The sequence below is a fragment of the Wyeomyia smithii genome, chromosome 1 (assembly GCF_029784165.1).
Source record: "Wyeomyia smithii strain HCP4-BCI-WySm-NY-G18 chromosome 1, ASM2978416v1, whole genome shotgun sequence".
NCBI classification, from domain to species: Eukaryota; Metazoa; Arthropoda; class Insecta; order Diptera; family Culicidae; genus Wyeomyia; species Wyeomyia smithii.
Genome location: NC_073694.1, coordinates 60,229,138 through 60,254,033, shown reverse-complemented (window position 1 = coordinate 60,254,033; position 24,896 = coordinate 60,229,138). Strand labels below are relative to the sequence as shown.

The following is a 24,896-nucleotide window of genomic DNA, read 5'->3' as shown; positions in this document are numbered from 1 at the left end:
GGGCCTTAAACCATCATAGGAACCTTTCTCGGCCCCAAAAACCCCTACATACAAATTTTCACGTCGATCGGTTCGGTAGTTTCCGAGCCTATATGGATCAGACAGACAGACAGACCGGACTGCATTTTTATAGGTATAGAAGAAGAAGAAGAAGATGTTGAAATCTCGTCATCCGTAATTGCAACTTAATTTTGATACCGATTGTTTTGGTATTTTGTATCACAACTCAGAACTCTGTTTTGTTCGATATGCATATTTGCATTTTCATAAATTTTCGAGCCTTGAATGCATGAAACTTTGCCAGTTTTTATACTCAGTAGGTATCTTAGGTAAATTATTCGAGAAGTGAAAAATAATCGGCGCGAAACACCGTGTCCCTGCGCGTATGCGTCGGTAAGAGGAAATAGAGCGATCACGCATAATGCTCCGGTGCAAACGCGTTTTCGGCCTGGGTGAGCTTAGCTCCTCTTAGGATTTTCGGTGTGATGTGACTTCCGAGGTGTACCAAATCATTTATTTGAAGACTGCCCGCCCGTTTGTTCTATTCCAGCACAATGCGATTCAGCGTAGGTTTCGTTCGTTCGATAAATATCGTAATAAATGATTTATACGCGACAAAATATAAATTGAAATAATCGCGACAAAATAGCGTAATTATTCGCAATAAATGTCGGGATTATATTGTTTGGTGTGATACAAATTGGTACGATTTGTAGCTTGCCGAACATAACTAGAAACTTCGATTCTCCTGTATGCAGCGATCGTGGCGCGGTTTCATTTATATTGTCTCCTGGTGGTCGGTTGCTCAGAGACCGAAATGTAACCATATCGGGCGCGAATTTGTGTAGAAGAGATCGCACCATCAACCTCGATGGATCCAGATCAATTACTTTCCACTAACACTAATTCCTCCCTTTGATACTTGTGAATTATGCAGAGGATTTCTCGGTCTCTAGTAGCAACAAGTATTGAACTAATACTCCCGATATCCCTTCCTCTATTGATCTGCATTTGGCGTGGCTAGCTACGTTATTGACCAATGACAGGAGAAATCACCAGGAATTGTACACTGAAAATGGCTTGCTACTCCTAGGCACCATTTTGACGGTTAATTGTACAATTTCAGTTGATTCTGGTCAATCGCGATCAACACACGGGCGATTAAATATGCTATGCGGCTGGTTCGCCAGATTCATGAACCAATTAATAATTACGCAGAACAAAAATAAATATTTCCGAAAACCGCTTCCTGTAGATCCTCAAAAATTTTCGCATGGTTTACAATACTTTGTCAGATAGCCCTCTCTGCCATCTTTTCAAGTGTATTTGAAACTTGGAATATTTGAAGTAGACAAAAAATTATAGATATAGATAGTGGAATCTTAAATGAAATATAATCGAGATCCGACCGATGTATGAGTACAGTGGCGTTTCGATTATGCTATCAAAAGAAAATTCGCGTCATATATTTGAAACATATTTATTTCATGAGCACTAAATAACATCTCTAACCCATAGAAACATCTGTTAAGTACAGCCAGATAAAAAATTACATCACACAGATGCCAAAACAAGGTTTTGTGATATAAAGAAAAAATGTATTTTTTCAAATAAAACATGTTTTTTTATTTTAAACGTACAATTTATACCTTATACTACGCTAGTTCTACAAATTCTCTTCAAACTTATTTCTAGAAGATATAAAATAGCTTTTAATGCTACATGAAAACTTTTACTCATAAATATTCTAAAACGACCTAATTTTGAAGAGACCAGCAAATGCATTTCATTGAGAGCAAGACCTATCCTGTCAAATGATTGCTTTATTATAGACGTAACCAGTATATTGTAACAAGGATCGACAACGTTTATCAAGAATGCCGCATCATAGAAAGTAGATCTCTACGCAAAATGAGACATGTGAGCTTGGTAGATATAGAACATAGACATACACATTCGTCATCGTTATACGGATTGGTGAAAACCTGGACAACGCAACTTTGAAACTATGACAATAATAAGAAAGGCAAAAGAGCATAATTCGGATCATATTAAGAGAAGGCAAAAAAAGGCCACGCTTGAAAAAAACAAAGAAGGTAGATTAAATAATCTTGAAAATTTGAATAGTGTTACGCTTGCGGTTAGTTTGGGACGAACCTAAAACTGATTTAAAACATAAACACTGGGAAAACCGGAATAGATTCCTTTTGCAAGACGACCAAGATTTGTCTTGCATGACGATACAATAAACGAATTTGCCCTGCGAAGCGATATAAAAAAGCAATTTTGTCCTAGAAGGCGATGCAAAATAAACAAGTTCGTCCTGCGTGGCGATACAGATTCGTCCTGCGAGACGAAGTAGGTACGTGCCCTAAGCCACAGAAAAGAATGCTTAAAGCATTGTTCACACCCGATAACAGGCATCGTAGGCATAGTTCATAAGATTTCACACTTTGTAATTTTTGTGTGTAAGGCCTCGATTTGCTACGAAGAAAATCATACCACTAGCTAAAGCGAACTCATGCACAGTTCTTTTCTGAACCCGAACCTTAATACCGGAGGTTACCATTAGCGTGCTTAAGCCTGTCGAATGAAAATAGGTCCTTCTCACGCCGGCTGAGGTGATCCGAGGAATTTAACCTTATTACAAGATGAGACGAGTCTTCTAATCACTCCTGTAGTCGACAGCTTATTTGAAGATCCAATCTTTAACTAGAGATGTGTAGTAAACGCATTATTTAGAACTTGACAATATAGTCATTCAGCAACTCATTTATTATTGTTTCTTGGAAGGAAGATTTGAGTAGAAAAATAATCGCAAATAGGTTCCCTTCATAGAGGAGATTGCTACATAGATAATCCCCGACCGACCCTTCGTGCGGGTGCTAGATAAGAAGCAGGTATAGAATTTCTAGATCCGTGTGAGGCCACTAATCGTAAGCGGTCTATTTTCTTAGTCTGTTAGGTTTAGCCAGCGTCAATGACTATGTGAATTATGGGCGGGTAATGCTCAAAGAAAAGGGCGATAAGTCCTATTATCAGCCGGCGCGTCTGCGTGCGCATTATTATCTTAAGTAGGAAAATAGGGAATGTAAATCCGGTGTTTTGTAAAACATTGTAACTACCTGAATGAATGTTGTTGTAGGCGCATGTAAAGAAAGAGCCGATAACGCTCGAAACCTTTTTCCCGTTCAGGTACCGGATTAAGTATCTGTCAAACAGTTTAGTAGGCAAATTTGACCTGACTAGGCGAATGGAAATTCTATCGCGTTCTTTTTTGTTCCCTTACGAAGATTCGGAGAATCTTCTCTCTCATTTTCTTCTCCATACGTAACCATAGTCCATAAGATTCCAATTTGTAAATTTTGTATATAAACTCGATTTGCAAAATCGGACTCGCGTAGGTCTTTCTTCATCCGAAAGTTAGATTTCCAGAGGTTGTCCCTTGCGTGTTGAAGCCTTTCGAATGCGAAAAGGTCCTTTGCACGTCGGTTAAGATAACCCGAGGAATGTAACCCTTTTTAAAAGAAAGACGTTCTTCACTTAAACTCCTGTAGTCGACAAGATGTCTCAAAAAATGAATTTCTAAAACTTAACCTAAATTGCAGTGGTTGAAGTGTTTTATGAAAGGTGAATTTGTAATTTCTTCTAACACTCGTAGCTTCTACGATAAACATTGGGGAATATCAGTTTGAAAATTTGCAAGTACATTTTCAAATCGTAATTTCAAAGGAAGTGACTAACATTAACATCAATACCAAAAATCGACGAAAAATATAACTGGTTTATAGTTTCCTAACAATACTACATTAAATTTGTGCATTTATGGCTTAAATCTGCACTTTTCTTCTAACCTTTTTCTAATGAGCCCTAAAGCATTCTGACAACGAGATTCGCCCACCTCTATTGCGCCTTAAAGCATTCTGACAACGAGATACTCCCATCTTTCTTTCGCCTTGTTTTTATTTTTTCTCCAGTTGCGCCCGTTGAAATGCGCCTTTATTTTGAAAACAATAGTTGATCCGCCCTTTACCCTCGCCTGTTTACGATATATTTCGCAAATAAGGCCGTTGCTTCAAAACAATAGGGGGATTCATGTCAAGCTCGTAAACAAATACCCAGCCGTAAAAATACTCACCTCCATTGACGAGTAATGGAAGATACGCAGTTTAAGGCTCGGTATTCGTATACGAGCTCGATGTGAAGACTCCTAATGTAAAGGGCCTAGTTCCAAAGTATCTTTTGTTTTGGGTAAACTGCTTTATCGCCCTTCACTAAAAGCTTGATTTAAATAATTTTATCGATTTATACAAAATAAAGGATTCTTCTCATGAATTTCGTAAGTCTTTTCAAACTCAATAGTGTAATAAAACCATTTGTTTACATTTTGTTAGTTGAGCCCTAATCGCGAATCACTCCGGACTTGTTACGCTTGCGAATACATCAAAGCAAGTTTAGAATAACAAAATAGAAATGTAAACAGGCGGGTTTATTAGGAGAATTAGGAAAAACCTTGAACTAGTTTTAAGCAAAAACACTGGAAATACCAGATTAGATTCGTCCTGCGAGACGATACAATATAAACAAGTTCGTCCTGCAAAGCGGCATAGAACTGTCCTGCGAGACGAAGTATGTAAGCGAATTTGTCCTGCGCGACAAGAAATGGATAATGGCTGAAACATAGTTCACGCCCGTTAGCAGCGAAAAGAAGAATTAAGAAGTGTATTGTAGAACAATAGAGTGTCTGGCGGAGAAATTCGGACGCCCAGGTTTTGTTTACAAGGAGCTCTTTTCTGAGCTTATAAAAGTTCGGAAGGAGACAAAAAACGTATCGATAGAGATTTGCAATGCATTGGAAAATCTCGTTAAGAATGCTAAAGTAATGGGCTGTGATTAGTATCTTTATGATCACAGAATAGTTGAAGATACAATACAAAAATTGCCGTACAATCTTCAATTAAAATGGGCAAAGACAGTGTAGAATCATACAGGGCTGCCTTCTCTGCAACGAATGGTTACTGCCACATTCTCAAATATGCAGGACAAAGAACGATACACCGTTCAATCATCAAGAGAAGGCGGTTCTAAGTTTCAACTAAGAAAAGACGGCTCAAAATTTCAATCGAATAAACGTTCATGTAGCGCATAGAGATAAAAGACAGAATGTTGAACACTGTTTTTTTTAAATACGCAGGATGTTGTAAATCCTATCCAAACAACAGTTTGGAAATTCCAAACCCAAGAAAATTCCAAACCCAAGAAAATTACAAACCCAAGAAAATAACAAACCCAAGAAAATAACAAACCCAAGATAAAGAATCGGGTAAATAGTTTCCTGTATAAATAGTTGTGTTCAACTCGATGTTTAAGCGAAGCGAAGTGCATAAAACAAAATCATCGCCTCTCGCTTTCTTTAAACATGCTCTTATTCTCCCAACAGCAGTGCTCCACACTTACGCAATTTTAAAACCCTCGGCGGGAGTCCTTTGGCGTGTTCTTTCATTACACGTCTATAAGAATGAGAAGCTAATGTTAGGTTTACTTTTTTATAGATTCTCTCACTCTCCGTGAGCTTAATAAACTTACATTAGTATAGGAGTAAAAGGAACAGATGTACTGTTCAATTATTAACCTATACTAAAAGGAAACTTGCAATCCTTCTCCAATGGTTTAAGAAATTACAACATCCAAAACAAACTTTTGAATTTCAAACAAAGATTTGAAATTGTTAAAAAACAAATTTAGTACCTAATAATCCTCAGACTTAATCAGTCAGATGACAATCCCCTATATTTTTTGGTGAACTCCAGAGAGGAGATTTATGAAGTCCGGACACAAGTTAAAGTAATCAAATTAAAAAGTCCTGGTGGTGACCAGGCAGTGTCATAAATTCTAGCAATCAGAAAGTCCTGGTGGTGACCAGATAAGTTCTCGAACAAAATTGAAAGTCCCGTGGTGGCCAGGCACGTGGTAGCGTGTAAATTAATGTAATCAAAAAAGTTCTAGTGGTGACTAGGCAAGTGTTCGGACAAATAATAATATCAAAACAATCCTGGTGGTGACCAGGTAGTGCGTGTTAAAAAACCAACAAAATCCTGAGACGCGACGGACGGTCGAATTAGGTATACGAGAAGGAAGAGAAGGAGACGCGACGGACGGTCGAAACAAGTGAACGAAAGGAACGAAGTCCTGGAAAAATGAGTGAGTAGGTTGAAAATTCAACTTTATTTTTTTTTATTCCTTTGTTAACCACTGAGGTGGTATATATACACTATTGAAAAAAAAAATGGCTTTCAATCTTTTAACTACAAAACAAATAAAAATGGACATTGTCAGCTCTGTGAGCGAGGTCATAAAGAGGACGCAATGGTATGTTGTGAAGAATGCGATCGTTGGTTACACCAACATTGCGTAAGTTTAGAAATTCTGCCGGGCAAAACCGAATAGTGGAGTTGTCCAAGATGTTCAATGTTGTTCTACAACTTGAAGTTTCAAGTATGACTAGAGCAAATAACAAAGTCCTAGAGGCGCAGAGAGAAGCAATAAGACTCTCTACGCACGGAATGATACAGGCGCAAAAGGATGTGATTAAATTCTCAACGAACGAAATGTTTAAATCACAACAAATTGCGTGAATAAAATCTATGATGGTTCATTAAGGGAATTACTATTAATTAAAAGCCCAACATTTGATATACCAAAATCGATGATCGAATTCGTTACATCTATTGAAAATTGAGTTGTTAATATAAAATTACTGTGGCAACTTGACTTTCTTAAAGATCAGAGAATGATCAAAGACTTAACTGTCAAACTTCCTTCTAATCTTCAACAGCAATGGCTGAAAAGTGAAATTGAGAGAGAGGAAGCAATAACCCCGTATAGCCTGCCTATTCTCGAAACCTTCTGTGACTGGCTTACTCCACATAAAAAACTTGCAACTAGATTGCAAATAGAGAAGGGAGAAGCCAATTACATTCAAACCAAAAGAACATTTGAATGCCCATTCAACCGTAAATGTAGTTCGAATCACAAAACAACCGATTGTCCATTATTTAAAAAAATGGACATGTCGAAAAGAAGAGAAATTCTGTTGAAACAAAAAGTTTGCTTTGGATGTTGTAATTTCTTAAACCATTGGAGAAGGATTGCAAGTTTCCTAAAAAGTGTGACGTCACTGGTTGCACATATGATCACCATCCCATGTTACACGGTAATGTCGTCAAAAACCGATAATATATTCCTTGAATTAGACAATAACTTCATAAACTTATATAATGAATCTAGGAACGGAGTTTTTATTCAGATAATTCCAGTAACACTATGTAATAGGAATAAAAGTAAGAAGGTTTTTACATTTTTAGATTTAGAATCTTCTATAAGTCTTGTTTTGAATGATGTGAAAAATGACTTGAATATAAAAGGGAAAAAGAAGCCGTTAACTTTGTCATGAACAAACGGCGAAACGCAAAACGATACGGATAGTGAAGGAATTTTTACTGTACATTAAAGGTCACGTTTTTTTTCTTCATAAGTTAAAGGTCATGATGATCATACCTATTCTCTGAAAAATGTCAAAACTTTTCAAAATTCATATTAACCTCTCAATCAATTGATAGAACAGAATTAGTAAATAAATATCCTTATCTAGCCGATATTGATTTAGAAGGATATACACAAGATAAACCAAAATTATTACTAGGATTGCCTCATGCCTATTGGGGATAAAGGTAACAGCTAAACCATTGATCTCATTGCAAGAAGAAAGAGCTTTTGATATCATGGAGAAAACCATTAAATATGATAATGGTCAATATGAAAATGGACTCTTTGGAAAGATGATGTGGCCGAACTTCCTGAAAGCTCTACAGCAACGGAAAAAAGTTTGAAGGGTCAAGAGAAAACGATGAGGAATGATCCAATTATACGGACGAGGGCATAAACAGAATTAAAGAATACGAAGAAAAAGGTTATCTTCGAAATTTGAAAACGTCTGAAATTTTCAATTATTCAAAAAGAACAATTATGGAAAACCTTGCCTGGATTGGCGAGCAACGCAATCCAAAACAATATAAACATCGGAACAGCCGTAAAAAATCTGAAGTACCAAACGGAGACTAGCGACAGTAAACAAACATGAACAAACACGTACAGTCGCGGGTATGGAACCACATGTGTTAGGATAACAGAGTAGCGATTAGGGTAGGATTAACCATAGGATTTACGTTGGGCTTTCTTAAATACTGGAAAAGTTAAAAAATAAAGATCATTCTGTATAGTGCAGGCAACCGAATTGTTTCTCTTTTTCGTTATAGTAATTCACATTCTTTAACTTATATACCCCACTTTTCGGAGGAGAAGCACGGAGTTAATGATTAGTATACGAATAGGAAATAGAAAATATTGAGAAATTTCTGTGATTGGTTATTGACTCAAGCTATTTGAATGCGGGTGTTTTCACTCATGCGACCTTTGGTCATATGATGACGACTTTTAAAGAGAATTGATGGTAGGCCAAAATAATATTCTCTAGAAACAATCCACGCTCATAGATTCCGAACGTTTTCTGCTGATAGTTGTAACTTTCTCGCATAAGCCTTTCAAATGAAAAAAATGAATTCAATGCAATTAAAAGTTTGATTGCTTCTTGTGATCGACAGTTTTCGGCGGAGCTTTACTCCGCCGAAAACTGTCGATCACAAGAAGCAATCAAATAGATGCGGCGATAACCACGATAAAACACCAATTAAAAGTTTATAAACAACTTAAAGTAATTACCTTACTCGAGATGAATAAGGTGTTTTCTCAGTTATTATTACACTGTACTATAAACGTCATAATCGCGTGAAAAAAATAATCATAATATGAATAAGAAAAACAAAATAGGATCCTAAACCGGGGAGCTATATGATATATTAAAACCATTACATGCAGTAAATTATAACGTAGAAGAATCAACGTCGGCTGATCTCAAGGGGCATGACAGAGCAGACAGTACGTTTAATAACCGAAGTGGTTCCGCGTTAAGCTTCTAAGGCATCCGATACTTCAGTGGCGACGAGGTACACCGGAAACCCCATGTATATAATATCACTTTTCAAGAACTTTCAGGTTATTTAGTAGCATTTAGTATAACACTAGCGTAACACAATAATCGTTCGAGCTAAAGGGTTTACCATGATGCATGCCAATCCAATAAGTTGAATTGTGTATAGTATTAGCACCATTGTAGATCCTGGATCAGTTTGCATCTGAGACTTCCATTCCACACAGCAAAACTGCAAAAATAAAAAAAAAAACAAAACAAAACAAAATTATTTTTATTCATAAAGAAAGGAGAGAAGATGCTGAAATATTTTTTGAATTTTCGGCTGTCGAAAGAGTCAAATTCTGTAAAAAAAAAATTATATCTTTATTGACGTCAGACTACGACTATGTTTTGGGGTACAGCGAGAGTAAAATGATCGAACTCTTTTGACTCAATAATTGTTCAAAATAAGAAAATAATCAAAATCACAGACAATAAAAAGAAAAATGAACTGGATTGATTGAAGTATCCACCAAATTAAAGAACAAATTAAAGATAGAAAGAAAAATCACAAAACTGTAATTGGCGCAGCCGTCCGGAAACGGTTGAAGTGAATCTTAAGTGAAAAACAGTGGAAGTGTTACGGGTAAAATCGTATCCAAGTGGTTCCGCGTAAAGCATCCGCGACTACAGGAATAAATCCGTCATTGGAAGTCGAGGACACCCCCGCTTGAGGTCATCTGGAACAACAGCAACGTTCAACCACGAGAACCTACGGACACGATAAAAGGTAAGTCTTATTTCTTAAGAAGAGAAATCTTCATCGAAATTAATGAGTGATTAGTGATTTTTTTTTGTGTGGTACATCAGAAGTCCACTCCAAGTGAATAAAATCCTTTCATTACGAGATTTAGTGCACTACAAGATAGGCATTGAAATTCTAGTAATTGGAATTAACATTAGAGGGACTCACTAAGGAACCATACGACTACAACATCCTCTATAAATCGGGAAAAACGAATGTTGTTGCCGATGCACTTAGCAGGAAAGTAGAAATCAACATTAACGAATTAGAAAGCATAACCTCAGATACCGCATCAGCCGAAAATAATCCTCCTTCTTCCAACGCAGACACGATACATTCGGCCGATGCATCAGAAGATCACTTTATGCATTTTACCGAAAGGCCTATAAATACTTATAGAAACCAAATAATTTTCAAAATAACAGTAACCAACTCAGTACTAGTAGAAAATATTTTTCCGAATTTCAAAAGAACCACTATATGTTCAACACAATATGATAATGAAAACATTACCAATTTTCTGAAAGAATACGCCAACGGGAGACAAACTGCCATACATGCTCCAGAAAATCTATTCCAACTAATTCAAGAATATATAGGGAGCATTTTTCTAATTCAAGTTCCCACTTCGTAATAACACCAAACATGGTAGAAGATGTAACATCTGAGACAAAACAAGACGTCATTATTAGTAAAAAACATGAACGCGCGCATAGAGGTATTTCAGAAGTAGAGAACCACAAATTCGTAAATTGATCAACTCATGCACTATTTGTGCTCAACATAAATAAGATAGAAAACCATACAATATCAAAATATCCCCTAGACCAATAGAGACAGCACCTTTCCACAGAGTACACATGGATATCTTCGGAATCGATAAAAATAACTATCTTTCATTTGTTTGTGCCTTTTCAAAACATTTACAATTAATCAAAATTGATTCAAGAAACGTCCTCGACAATACTTTGCTAATTTTAACACCACCAAAATAATAATTTGTGATCACGAAGCATCATTCACGAGTATTCAATCCTCAAATAGAGTTGTTCTGTAATTATAAACCTTCAACATTGTTTCAAATTAAAATTTTAACAACGATTGCAAATAAAACAATCAAATAATAAATTGGAACGCTCGCTCATTGAAGACGAATGAGTTTTTTAACATAATAGAAATAACAGTGATTTAAGACAACCAAAAATGACATTAGCAGTAACTTTTTCACGAACCAAATCAACAGGAGAATGTTATTTCTCCTGTTTTTTGTTTGTAACAAGATAAAAGCGTGAAGAAAAGATGAAAAGCACTAAGCGAGGGAATCTCGCAAACGAGACGAAGAAGATTATAAGACCACGCAGGCTACAAATTTCCTCAAAATTCTCAACCCACTCTGCCAGATCCACCCATCCATGTTTGAAACAATTCAAATTGAAACAAAATATATCTTCAACATTGTTTCAAATTTAAATTTCAACAACGATTGCAAATAAAACAATAAAAAACAATAAAATGGAACGCTCGCTCATTGAAGACGAATGAGTTTTTTTTAACATAATAGAAATAACAATGATTTAAGACAGCCGAAAATGACGTTAGCTGTAACTGTTTCTCGAACCAAATCAACAGGAGAATGTTATTTGTTTGTAACAAGATAAAAGCGTGAAGAAAAGATGAAAAGCACTAAGTGAGGGAATCTCGCAAATGAGACGAAGAAGATTATAAGACCACGCAGGGTTCCTCGCAGGGTATTTCCTCAAAATTCTCAACCTACTCTGTCAGATCCACCAATTCTTTTAATCTAATGAACGCATTGTTGCAGGCAAATTCCATGTTTGAAACAATTCAAATTGGAACAAAATATACCTTCAACATTGTTTCAAATTTAAATTTCAACGATTGCAAATAAAACAATGAAAAACAATAAAGTGGAACGCTCGATCATTGAAGACGAATGGATTTTTTTAACATAATAGGAACAACAGTGATAACATAATAGGAATAACAGTGACATAATAGGAATAACACAACCAAAAATGACGATGATTGGAACAAATTACACCTTTAGCGTTGTTTCAAGTTTAAAGTTCAACAACGATTTCAAATAAATCAATCAAAATATTGAAATTTATTAACTTCTGATCAATCCAAAGTTCAAATAAGCACTGACGAAGGCATTAAAATTCGTATATGCAAGTGATAAGTGAAAGGTGATAGAATTAAATAGTGAAAGTGTAATGTACAGTAGCAAAATATTGTTTCAAATTTCAACGATTGCAAATAAAACAATGAAAAACAATAAATTGGAACGCTCGCTCATTGAACACGAATGGATTTTTTAACATAATAGGAATAACAGTGATTTAAGACAACCAAAAATGACGATGATTCAAATTGGAAAAAATTACACCTTTAGCGTTGTTTCAAGTTTAAAGTTCAACAACGATTTCAAATAAATCAATCGAAATATTGAAATTTAATAACTTCTGATCAGTTCAAAGTTCAAATAAGCACTGACGAAGGCATTAAAATTCGTATATGCAAGTGATAAGTGAAAGGTGATAGAATTAAATAGTGAAAGTGTAATGTACAGTAGCAAAATATTGTTTCAAATTTCAACGATTGCAAATAAAACAATGAAAAACAATAAATTGGAACGCTCGCTCATTGAACACGAATGGATTTTTTAACATAATAGGAATAACAGTGATTTAAGACAACCAAAAATGACGATGATTCAAATTGGAAAAAATTACACCTTTAGCGTTGTTTCAAGTTCAAAGTTCAACACGATATCAAATAAATCAATCGAAATATTGAAATTTAATAACTTCTGATCAGTCCAAAGTTAAAATAAGCACTGACGAAGGCATTAAAATTCGTATATGCAAGTGATAAGTGAAAGGTGATAGAATTAAATAGTGAAAGTGTAATGTACAGTAGCAAAATATTGTTTCAAATTTCAACGATTGCAAATAAAACAATGAAAAACAAAAAATTGGAACGCTCGCTCATTGAACACGAATGGATTTTTTAACATAATAGGAATAACAGTGATTTAAGACAACCAAAAATGACGATGGTTCAAATTGGAAAAAATTACACCTTTAGCGTTGTTTCAAGTTTAAAGTTCAACAACGATTTCAAATAAATCAATCAAAATATTGAAATTTATTAACTTCTGATCAGTCCAAAGTTCAAATAAGCACTGACGAAGGCATTAAGTAAGCGTTGAAATACGTATATGCAAGTGATAAGTGAAAGGTGATAGAATTAAATAGTGAAAGTGGATAGAAAGTGTAATGTACAGTAGCAAAATATTGGAACGCTCGCTCATTGAAGGTCAGTGAGCTTTTTAAACATAATAGAAATTACAGTAATTGAAAGTAACCAGAAATCACTACAGCTTGATAGGCAAACGGAAAACACAATTCTTGCTGGTAACGAATACTCAAGAGATTCACTAACATTTTGCACTAGTATTACCTCCATTGTAGATCCCCGAGAATTGCGACTCGGCTTTGAAAACTATTCGATTTTTCTTGAAGCGAAGTGAACCTGCAAATAAAAGATGAAAAACGCCAGAATTACATAATATGAATTTCACAGAAATAATAAGCTCTAACCTACCACACAATGTCCTTCACCATCTGTTATTGTTCAGGCCTTTCACAAGAAAATTATATAGACTAGAGCTAGCCACTGAGCACTTCAACTACGACAACCACCATCAATCTTTTTCTACGGTACAAGATTAAATGATGGTAAGTAAAGAAAAAGTTCGATTATTTAAAGGAAGAACAGGTAAAGAAAGGGTTTATACAACGAAAGATAAACAGGATGAATATAGGTAGTAAAATAATAGATGGTCCGCAGTCGCCATGTGCAGGTATATTAATAGTGGCATTCTATAGGCAGTCAATTTTACGATAATAGGTAGGTAATTTATCCATAACAAAAAATTCAACTCGCTAGGAAGAATATTATAATAAACTAAAAATTACTGAAGTTGAAAGAAAATAATATTTAAGAAATATCAACAATTTCAGCATATGAAAAATAACACAAAGCTTACAAAGATTCGGAAAGTTGTTTTAGAAATAGCGTGCATTGCTGATACTTATTACATCGTCAAATGCTCAAAAATATTCCTATGCGAAATAATTGGATTTTTTTTTTCAATACTAAACTTTATAAAAGTTCAGTTGAAATTTGTCCTCATGCATCCAACTACAAACTAGCATTCACTTTGCTCACTTTCGGATACTTTGTTCGCTTTGAGTAAATATAAAAAATGGATAAACAGATTTTTATCATAACCGCAGTCTCATGAAAGTAAGAGCTCATTTGAAATCTAAAAAAAAAATAAAGTAAAAATAATTAGGCTGATACAAATTTCGAATGCTTTTTATGTCCAGGTTATCAAAGTTAGCAGAGGGGGTGGCAAAAAATAAATAACACCGAGACGAAAAAAAAAAGAAATATCTTTGATCAAAGTTTGTGTGCAAGCTATGACGTTTGTAACTTGCACTCAGAAACACGTTGAAAAATAACACTTTATTATTATTTATTTCGCTTGCCTTTCGACGACACTCTCGCTGTCACCTGACTTGTTTGTTGCTAAATTAAGCATTTATGCTGTCGGCAAACCAATGAAATTAACAAAACGGTTTGAGCTTTTTTTTTCTTTCCCTTCGAATATTCAAGATTTTCGAAGGGGGGGGGGGGGGGTGTGACATAAAATGAAAATAAAATTTGTAACGGCCTTATTTGTCTTTGTTTTGGGAAAAGGTTAAGCACTAAGAATGCTTGGGCCTATATTTCGGAATTGACAGAATCAACACTATCAGCAGAAGATACAAAACAAATTGAAGAAAACGAAGTAGAATTGAGTGATAGAACTAATAGTATGAAATTTTTCTGAGCAATTTGATCGTAAACAAAATAACATAATTTTATTAAGGCAGATGCAAATTTTGAATAGTTTCAATGTCCAAAGTTATCAAAGTTAGCCTAGGGGAGGGCAGAAAATGAATAACACCGAGAAAAAAAAGGAATATCTTTCGTAAAAAATTGTATGCAAATTATGAAGTTAGTAACTTGCATGCACATGAATGTCTCAAAATAACACATTATTATTATTATTAATCTTTTGGCTTGCCTTTTGACAATACTCTCACTGTCACTGGGCTTGTTTGTTGCTAAATTGAGCAAAAACGCTGCCGAAAAATAAAATAATAGACAATATTCAAAACGGCTTTAATTTCCTTTTCTTCCACTTCCAAATTTCTACGTTTTTGAAGGAGGGGAGTGACATAAAATGAGAATGAAATTTAAAACGGCCCAATTGAAAAAAAAAATCACTCCACACCTTTCACAAAAATGCAGCGGAATCACACTTTTTTACAATTCATTTTATAAAATTGAGAAGATTTCGCCGCCGATTTATAGTAAAACAATTCTCATAGAAGTATAAATTTGCACAACTGCTTGAAATAAAGGGTTTGATAGTTAAGAGTTTGAACGGAACAAATTTACTGTTGCCCTTCTCTTCCTCCCCACGCTCATGTGATTAATAATATCCGCTACAATAATACCTCCACGTACCGAATTAAATAATAATCGGTTATGTGGTTTTAATATCAATCAAGGCTGACATCACACTTTCACCCTCACTCAATTTAAAAAGAATTCAAAAAGCCATCAGGGAAAATTTCAGAGGCTTGGGATTTTTTTACGGAGTTAGTTCTGAATTGGATTGTGGACGTTCACCAGCAAGCCTACAACAACACTTAACAATAGTTAGGTTACTTGATTTGGCTCTTTCCGACGCGAAAACAAAAGTACCAATCAATGCCAAATGAGTTGAAAATATGCAAAAAATATTCGATCATTTTTAATTGACTGAAACTGTGCACTCGTATTTGGCTCTGCAAACTAAGCATTTGTTCCAGGTAGAAGAATTTTCCTTAAAATAAATTTTCTAGAAGAACGTATCCATTTTAGCATAGGCTTCATTAAATCATTGATAGGGTATTCCTCGATAAATGACCTTCAAACTCTTCTTACTTAGCAACCACATGCACAATTTGCACAAACTCTATTAAAAATTAAATAAATTGAAGATCGATCTGTTCTCCAACCGTTGCATCGTTGAAAATTTCAAGTATATTTGTTAAACTGCAATCAAAGTTTTAATTTCAGTTGAATTCCTTTCTGAACTTTCTGAGAATGAATTTGCAGGGAGCTAATGATACCTTGTACAGGGTTCGTAATGGTTAGACAATGCAACAGTAGTGTTTTAGCGACCAAAATGTCAAGAAATAGTAATTTTTTTTTTTTTTGAAAAGTATCCAAAAAGATACTAACAAGTCATCAAGTAGTGCGCGCATTTTATGCTAATTCATTTTTTTTTTTGGTTTTTACAAAAAGACGAGATTTTTTTTTCGACTTCTTGCACTTCATCATCATAACGTTCACAATTGCTTCCGAACTGTTGACGCACCTTCTAACATCGCCTGAGTAAGCTTCACTATCGCCATTGTCATATTTCAGTAATCAAAAATGGTGATTACTTTCTTGCTACCAATTAACACAAGACTCAAAGACCTGCTCAGTGGTTTGAGTGTGTTCAAAAACCGAAGTATAGTGAGTCCAATTAAAGACGAAGTCACACGTTAATGTTATCGAATTCCTACCCCGGGAAATTTTACCAGCAGATTTAATTGAAACTAACTTAAATAAGATTAAATCTGTCATAGAATTTCCAAAAGTATCATAACGATGGGATTTTAAACATTTAAATTAAAGTTCATGAGAAATTCTCAAAAATTGTTTCAAAATGAATATTTCACCAAATTATGGAAAAATGCCAAAGATACTCAAATTTTAAAGCCGGATAAGAAACCCGCTGAGGTTTCAAGTTGTAGACTAATCAATTTATGATGATACAAGCTAATAAATCTGAAGGTTATTCAAGTGGAGCTGCTCTTCTTCACATAGAAAAAGCATTCGACAGTGTTTAGCATAAAGGTTTGATTGCGAAATCGTTAATGTCTTATTTTTTTTTTTTACAGTCAAGATTTTGAAACAGTTATTCAACTGATCCACACAGAAATCCAAATTTGATTGATTTTCTTGTCAAAGCTAATAGTTAATTGATAACACTGTTCCTGTAAATTTTAGTGCCCCTAGACGTTTCCGAAATGCCTCAAGAAGTCCTCAAAGACCTCAATAAAACTTTTCTGTAAGTAAACGGAAAAACGACGAACACGGTGAGTAATTACTCTGCGACCTTTCGACGCACTTCTGCATTCACCAGGGGCACCAAAATGAACAGGTTAAAAAGCTATAATATTTCTAGGGTACTTATTTGAGCTTTAGGACAACAGGTGTAATTTTTATTTTTAATGTTATCAAACTGGACGTGTGTGGACGAGGGACGTGTTTCTCAACAAAAATAACATATTTGTTCTAGATTCAAGTCAGCAATAGCGAAGCCAAATTGTTTTTATTACTAGTGGGAATTTTAGCAGGAACCAGTCTAAGTCTAACCCTTTTTAGCTTTGAGATTTAGGTGGTAAAACCTATGATAGTCGTAGCTCAAATCAGTTTAAAATAAATTTGAATAGTCAGGGAAAAAAGTTGGAACATCAGGGAATATCAGGGAATTTATTTTTGAAATTGAGTCGCCACCCTGCAGTGATGACGCAATACCCCGCTTCATACCCATTTTGCATACAAATGTTGCCCGAGTATTGTGGAAGACATTTTCAACTTATCACAGTACAAATTGATATCCCCCTACCTACGCTTAAATTTGTGGCACTCGCCGTACATGAAAACTAGAAATACTCAGAGAGAGAGAGAGAGAGAGAGAGAGAAAGAGAGAGACACTATATTGTTGACCATATAAAAGGTTTGTGAACAATCAGTTAAAAATCACTGTGATAAAGCTATTTTGAAGCATTCTCAATTCATTTTTAAAAATAGAACATGAAAAACGTGTGAAAATAAATATACCCTTTACTGTACCTGATTGCAATACCTCTCAATGTGTTACCTTTCTCGTTCGTTTGGCTCTGATTTTGACATGCTCGTTTGGCTCACAACATTCTCTTCGCATATCTCTCCCTCTAAGTATTGCTAATGATAACCCCTATGTAAAAATTTTCACGGTGATCTTTTTAGTAGTTTTTGAGTCTATAGGTAGTAACATCCGCATTCATAGATATAAAATACTAGTTGATACTCGGCCTGCGTTACCGCGCCTCTTAGTCTATGGCGACAACTTAGTATCTCATAAATGTCATGGAACAAAATATTTATGGTTGTTACAAACAAAACAAAATATTTTATTTTCCGTATCGTGAAGTCGTAGGGAGGAGAAATTATAGAGAAAGCCATATTATTCATAAGCGGCTATGAAGTGGTGTTGATGTATGGGAAAGGGGGGCAGTTTCGGACGGGGGCAGTTTCGAACAGAGCTTTAAAAAACAAATGGGGCAATTTTCAACCAAACTAAACATGTAAGTAAGTTGGCAGCCCTTCCACCAACATGTACCATATGGTTTGATAGCTCTTGGTTGTTTTTTTCTTACGAAAACAACACAGTGCCATTTTACATCCATGTTTTCAACCGTTTGAGCTTAAAGTTGTAAGTTGTATTTCTCTAATTTCATTGTGAAAGATTTAAAAATTTAGGTACACCACCTTATTTCTTAACTAATATGCAATGAAAAAACGTGATAACATCGAGGAAACAAAGATCTTATTTATTAGATAAAATTAAGATTTGTCATCATAGCGGGGGCCTAGTGTGGTTGGTAACGTCTCCGCCAACCACGCTCGACGCCTGGGTTCGAATCCCACCGCCGACATAGGTGTCGATGGTTGTGAGGTGGCGTGATCCACTCACAACCAACCCAACTGGTCTAGATTCAATCCTAGCCGACACCGGGAGATTTTCTGAGGCGAAAAATCTCTGGGATCACGCCTTCCATCGCATGAGGAAGTAAAGCCGTTGGCGCCGGTCCGTAAATAAACGGGTCGTGAGTTAGGGTCCTGGGTGTGGAGTCGCCTCCCTGGGCGTCGGTGATTGGCCACAACAGTGGCGGAACTAGACTGACGGAAAATAAGCGAGAATAAAAAAAAAAAAATAAGATTTGTCATCGTCACCATGGTGGGGCACATTCGGCCATCGTTCATGGGGCACATTCGGGCACTTACCAAATTTGTGTTTGATTTTTGTTTTTTCAACAAATATCGATTTAGACTGATTCTCAGTCCTAAAAATGATTCGGAACTACAAAAGGAAAACCGATAGAGCAAGCAACAACGAAAATGAGCTGGGAAGAGTTTCTAACGGAACAATGTCTTTGAGACACGCTTTTGATACCTGCAGTCTATCGTCTAAAAAATCAAAGAAACGAAAGAACGGAAAAATCAAAGAGCTTCTCGTCCAAAAACTCAGATCAACAAGTATTTACAAACGTGGAAGAAACATTTCTAGAGAAATATTTGATCGAAAGTTCCCATAAGAATTATGAATTGACGTACCGTATGCCAAGGCGATTGGAAAATTGTTTCTCAATGTTCTGGAATACTTGAATAAGGTTCCAAAAAGCAGCGTAAGTGAACCAATTTTGCTGTTGCTTCACAATCACGAATGCCATTGTACTTTGAACCAATCAAATATTGCCGAGAAAATGGCATAGTTCTTGTATCCTTTCCCCCTCATAGCCAGTTTGCTTGATTTTTATTTTAGAGAGTTTTGCAAAATTTCTATTTTTTTCATTGAGGTAAAACGGCCCTTGAAAAAGATATATCCAAAAACTAAAAAGTGCAATAACTCCTGCTAACTTGATGGACTTTTTAAAAAAATTGTAATATTATTCTACACTTCAAAACGCATGGTCCCAATATATGGCAAAGAGGTAACATGACGAAAAAGACGCATTTTTCTTTTGAAAATTATCAATTTTCAGGGTCATCCTACTCTTCTCAACATCGCTAGAAAAAATATCTGAATATGGCGTTTTGTAGAGCAGCTCAAGAGCTTTAATGTCATGTGTAAGCCAAGTGTTCCAAATGGCGTAAAACGTCCCTAGAAGGTTTTTTTTTTTCAAAAAACTGTCAAAATCACTAAAATCACTATAGTTTCTGCTAGACTTAATAAATTTTACTGAAAATTTGGATTATCACTGTACCTTACCAGAACTATCTACTTTACCAGAAGATACGCAATTTGGGGTAAAACGTTCCTTGAAGATTTCTGGTTATATAGCAGTTGTAGCAGCAGTGCTATCAGGAAATTCCAGTAAATCACAATAATGTATCACTATTTTCAACCCCAGTAACACGTATACTACAAAATAGGGAAACTGAAATAGATTGTGCTCCGATTCTTCCAGCAAAGTTTATGTTCGGAGAACGGTGGTATACAACAGACGGGCGATTACAAGAGACAACTACACCGAATAAGTTAACAACTGACTCAATAACCGAATGGTCTTATACCCCACTACACAATTTAATGGAAAGCGGTGTCTACGACTGTGACAGCATTGAAAAGATGCGAAACATGATTTATGAACAAGGCAATAGAAGAGTAGCTTCAACTCTATTACATAAAGTATTATCAGGTCAAAATCGAAATCACCAAGGATTTCGGTTTGATGCTTTAATATCGGAATCTTCAATTGAAAACGCTTTAAATAAATACTGGCCAACCTTTATTGGTATTTATATGGTTGGAGGCGTATTTAAATTTGTCATCGATACCATTATGCATGAAAGGATTTTGTATGACACTTATGGGTTTGGATGGCAGCATCCTTTTGGGATTCTTTGACTACCTTTTTATCTCATAGAAGCAAGGATGGAAAAAATCGTATCGCATTACAATCATTCGGGTATCATTTCTGAACTCGCTATTCATAAGCTCTTAATCCCAGCAAACCATCGATATTAAAAGTTACACATTCTCACGCATGCAAGAGACAACTTATAGCAATGAAATATATGGTAGCTTTTTCCGATGATTTTGTTTCAGTATTGCCTGCTTTAGGGGGAGCGAGCAATATATAGCGAGTGTTTCACGAAAGAATCGTATACGATTGCCATCGAGCGATCGCAGCGATTCTTTCAAATGTTGGTTGCTTGCAGGCGTAATTCGGTTACTCCACGTCATGCTTTCACCGTGATATACCGCGATGATTCTTAGTGATTTCAAATATCACATGCTAATGCACCATGCTACCATTTCCGTAAGCATTGATGATATCTATTTTCTCCAGTAAGCAAACAGTTAAACGCAATCTAACGTTCATTTGGATTCATAATTTTGTATCACTGGCGATAAAATCTCAAAGATTCTCGCGATACCGTTGAATGCAAGTGAACTTGGATACAATAAATACTATCGTGTTTGAATTATTCAGTCTTCTTCTATAGTACTCGTAACTCTTAGAAGCGAATAACAATCTGCAGTGTTTCTATGGAAAACTTGTACGCGAGTGGAAACAATTGAACGATACCTGATGAATCAAAGAACATATTTGCATGAAATATTGCTAGTGAGTGAAAATTTACATGCTTGCATAGAAGTGCTATGACATCGTCACAACTACGAACAGACGATATTGTAGAGTCACGTGCAACAGGCAGTATTTCAGAAAATGAGGATACTGGCGAAGCAGAAGAGTTAAGACAACCTCCACCACAAATGTACCCTAGAATGATATACCAGGATGCAGCGATGGAAAAAAATCAACTCTAGCGATTTTGAATTCATATAAAGGAAGCCTAAGATGCGTTGACATCGTCGTCAGTATGCGAATAACAAAGTATCGGTGTTGGTTCACTTTCTTTGCCTTCCTTTTTACGATATATTGCTTGTCGTTAGCGTACACCACAACATATGGTTCTCAATGTGTACAACTCGGTATATGAAGTTATTCGTCTCTGTTACACAAAGCGATCAGATCTTGTTATGTTATTACCCATGAATATGATTTTTTGTCAGAAAAAGAAAGAAAATGACAATGTATGCTCTCCTACTTTCGCTCAAGTCAACCGCTGCCGAAGTAGTCCCTTCCCCCACACTTTCCCTCTCACCGCACCACACCTCTGCTGCTGCTCAGGCGACATGATATTCTTCTGCTGCTATTCTTGTTCCCCTAACGATCGGCATATGGAGCGACAAACGCAACGAGCGAATAGCTTCTCAGAGCAGATGTAGTCTAGTCATGTGTTTATTTTCTCCCCGAAACCTACGCACCATATAATCATTTCATTATGTGTTGAGAGGATTCAAGTTTAGTCGCGGTCTATACACTTCATGATGTGTACATGTGGAGATTGAACGATGATTGCATCATATTCGTTTCGTTTCCACTACTGCCAGGATGAAAGGGTCTGAATATAACACGGATTTATTAAGACCTACTCTTCACGGAGTTCGGTAGAATGTTAAACACTGTTTTTTTTTTAATACACGGGATGTTGTAAATCCTATCTAAACAACAGTTTGTAAATTCCAAACAACAGTTTGTAAATTCGGGTAAATAGCTTTCTTTATGAATATTTGTGGTCAACTCGATGTTTATGCGAAGCGAAGTGCATAAAACAAAATCATCGCCTCTCACTTTCTTTAAACATGCTTTTATTCTCCTACCAGCAGTGCTCGACACTTACGCAACTTTTAAACCCTCGTCGGGAGTCCTTTTGCGTGTTCTTTCATTACATGTGTGAAATAAAATGAGTAGCCAATGTTAGGTTTGCTTTTTTTATAGATTCTCTCACTCTCCATGAGAAGACTGATCTTCAGTCTCAATCAGGCATATCACAACCATAGGTGTCTCAAAAAATGAATTTCTAAAACTTAACCTAAATTGAAGTGGTTGAAGTGTTTTATGGAAAGTGAATCTGTTACTTCTTTTAACACTCGTAGATAAAGTTGAGCGCACGTGTGATCTTCCCACTAGATCGCAAAGAACGATGATAGTTAAAGTCTGCGTGCGCATAATATTTGTTACGCTTGCGATTAGATCAAAGCAAGTTTAGAATAACAAAATAAAAAAGTAAACAGACGGGTTTATTAGGAGAACTACGAATAGGAGAAAGAGAACAGACATACTGTTCATTAGAATAATCACTAACCTCTACTAAGAAAAGTGAACAAACCTAGTTCTCGAGGATTTAAATTTGAAAATAAAATTATTACCAACTCCACATCAGCCATGAACGGGTTTCATAACAGGTGTCTCGAAAAATGAATTTCTAAAACTTAACCTAAATTGCAGTGGTTTATGGAAAGTGAATCTGTAGTTGTTTTTTAGCATTGGTAGATAGAGTAGAGCGCATGTTTCATCTACCGTCTAGATCTAGATGTAGACCGGGAGGATTTTTTTTTTTCTTACATGCTCTGCCTGTCAAAGTGTATGTCAAAAACTTTAATTAATCCATGAACAAGACCGCTATTACTCAATTATTCCAGTAACACTGAATGGCGACAAGCATTTCGATGCATATGCTTTTTAGATGCTGGATTGTCATCAGCCATTGTATAGTCTTCTGTGTGTATAAAATTATGCGTGTATTACGTTTTATTGGCTAGCAGCACTTTCCTGCAGCTGTCAAAGTTGAGCGGGAAATGGTGTATGATATGTGTCGCGTACAGAGATAAAAGACAAGATAATGAACTGACTGTTTGCTTATAATACACCCGGCTGTTTTGAATCCTCTTAAAAGAACAGTTCGAAAATTTAGAACAAACCCGCGATAAGAACAAACCCAAGATGAGAAAAGGAACAGATATACTATTCATTGGAATAATCACTAACGTATACTAAGAAAACCTGGTTCTTGAGGATTTTAATTTGTAAATAAAATTATTATCCACTCCACGTCAATCGTGAACGGACTCCAATATCGCATCCATATTTTTTATGAACTCCTGACTGATGAAGTAAGTGCAGACAAGTAATCAATTAAAATTCCTGGTGGTGACCAGGCAAGAGTCGGACATAACTGAAAAGTCTTTGTAGAAAATCCGGCAGTGCTCAAACACGAAATAGAAATTCCAGGGGAAAACGAGGCAGTGCGCAGAAAAAACCAACAATAAAACCCTGAGACGCGCCGAAAGGTCGAATCAGGTACACCAGAAGAAGGATAAAGGTTTCAACCAGAAAATCCTGAGACAGATCAAAAGATAAGGAACGATCCAATTATACGGACGCGGTACATTAATAAAAAATACTAAGAAAAAGGTTATCTTAGAAAATTAAAAACCACTGAAATTTCCAATAATTCAAAATAACATATTATCTACCTCACTTTTCGGAGGAGAAGCGTACCTGCACGTACGTGACTAAATTACCCACGTAACAATTCTATAGCTACTTGGTTTTCTAACGGTTTTATCACAGCAATAAATATTACCAACGGTTTTATGGCGGTTAAACCCGTTGCCAAAAATAGCAAGTCGTAATGAACACTGATAGCTGTCAATAAAACTCTAATGAAACTTACAATAAAACCGGCAAGAGTCAATGCGATTTTGCTTTATTATTGGTTTTATTATTACTATCTATTGCCCCATAAAACCACTCCAGCTTACTGTCAAATAACATAGAAACCAGTTTTATTGCGGTCATTCAAAATCTAAATAACTACTAGTTGGCTATGAAAAATATCTCATAAAATTGTAATAAGTGCCCAGTTTTAACCTGTCAAACTTGTAAACAAATATATGCAGGCAATGATATACATCCAGGTGAGACAAAAGCGGCTGAGTTAGTTTAGTGTGATGCAGAATTCTGTCGCAGTCTCCGTAAGATGTGTGTAAAATGCTTTAGAGCATCTTGCAGCGCATTTGTGAACATTGATGACGTAGAACTCCAAAAATCTAATAAAGTAGCAGGGCAAACTTAGTACTGTCCGGTAGTATTTTTTAAATTCTATCGCCAGTTTGTCTTGTTTCGGTTGAAAATAATTTCCTATGTCGTTAAATTATGCGTCCTTAAAAATAAGGTAGGGGCATATTTCGAAATATATTCAATA

At 35.7% G+C, this 24,896-nt stretch overlaps 1 long non-coding RNA gene across 1 annotated transcript; it reads right to left on the bottom strand.

Annotated features, from left to right (window-relative positions):
- Window positions 1–8,810: 8,810 nt before the first annotated feature.
- On the bottom strand, window positions 8,811–13,576 carry LOC129717562 (uncharacterized). Its single transcript, XR_008726700.1, has 3 exons — window positions 13,464–13,576; window positions 13,320–13,391; window positions 8,811–9,278 (listed from the first exon to the last, which is right to left on the bottom strand). It is a non-coding gene; the product is annotated as an uncharacterized LOC129717562 (long non-coding RNA).
- Window positions 13,577–24,896: the final 11,320 nt, after the last annotated feature.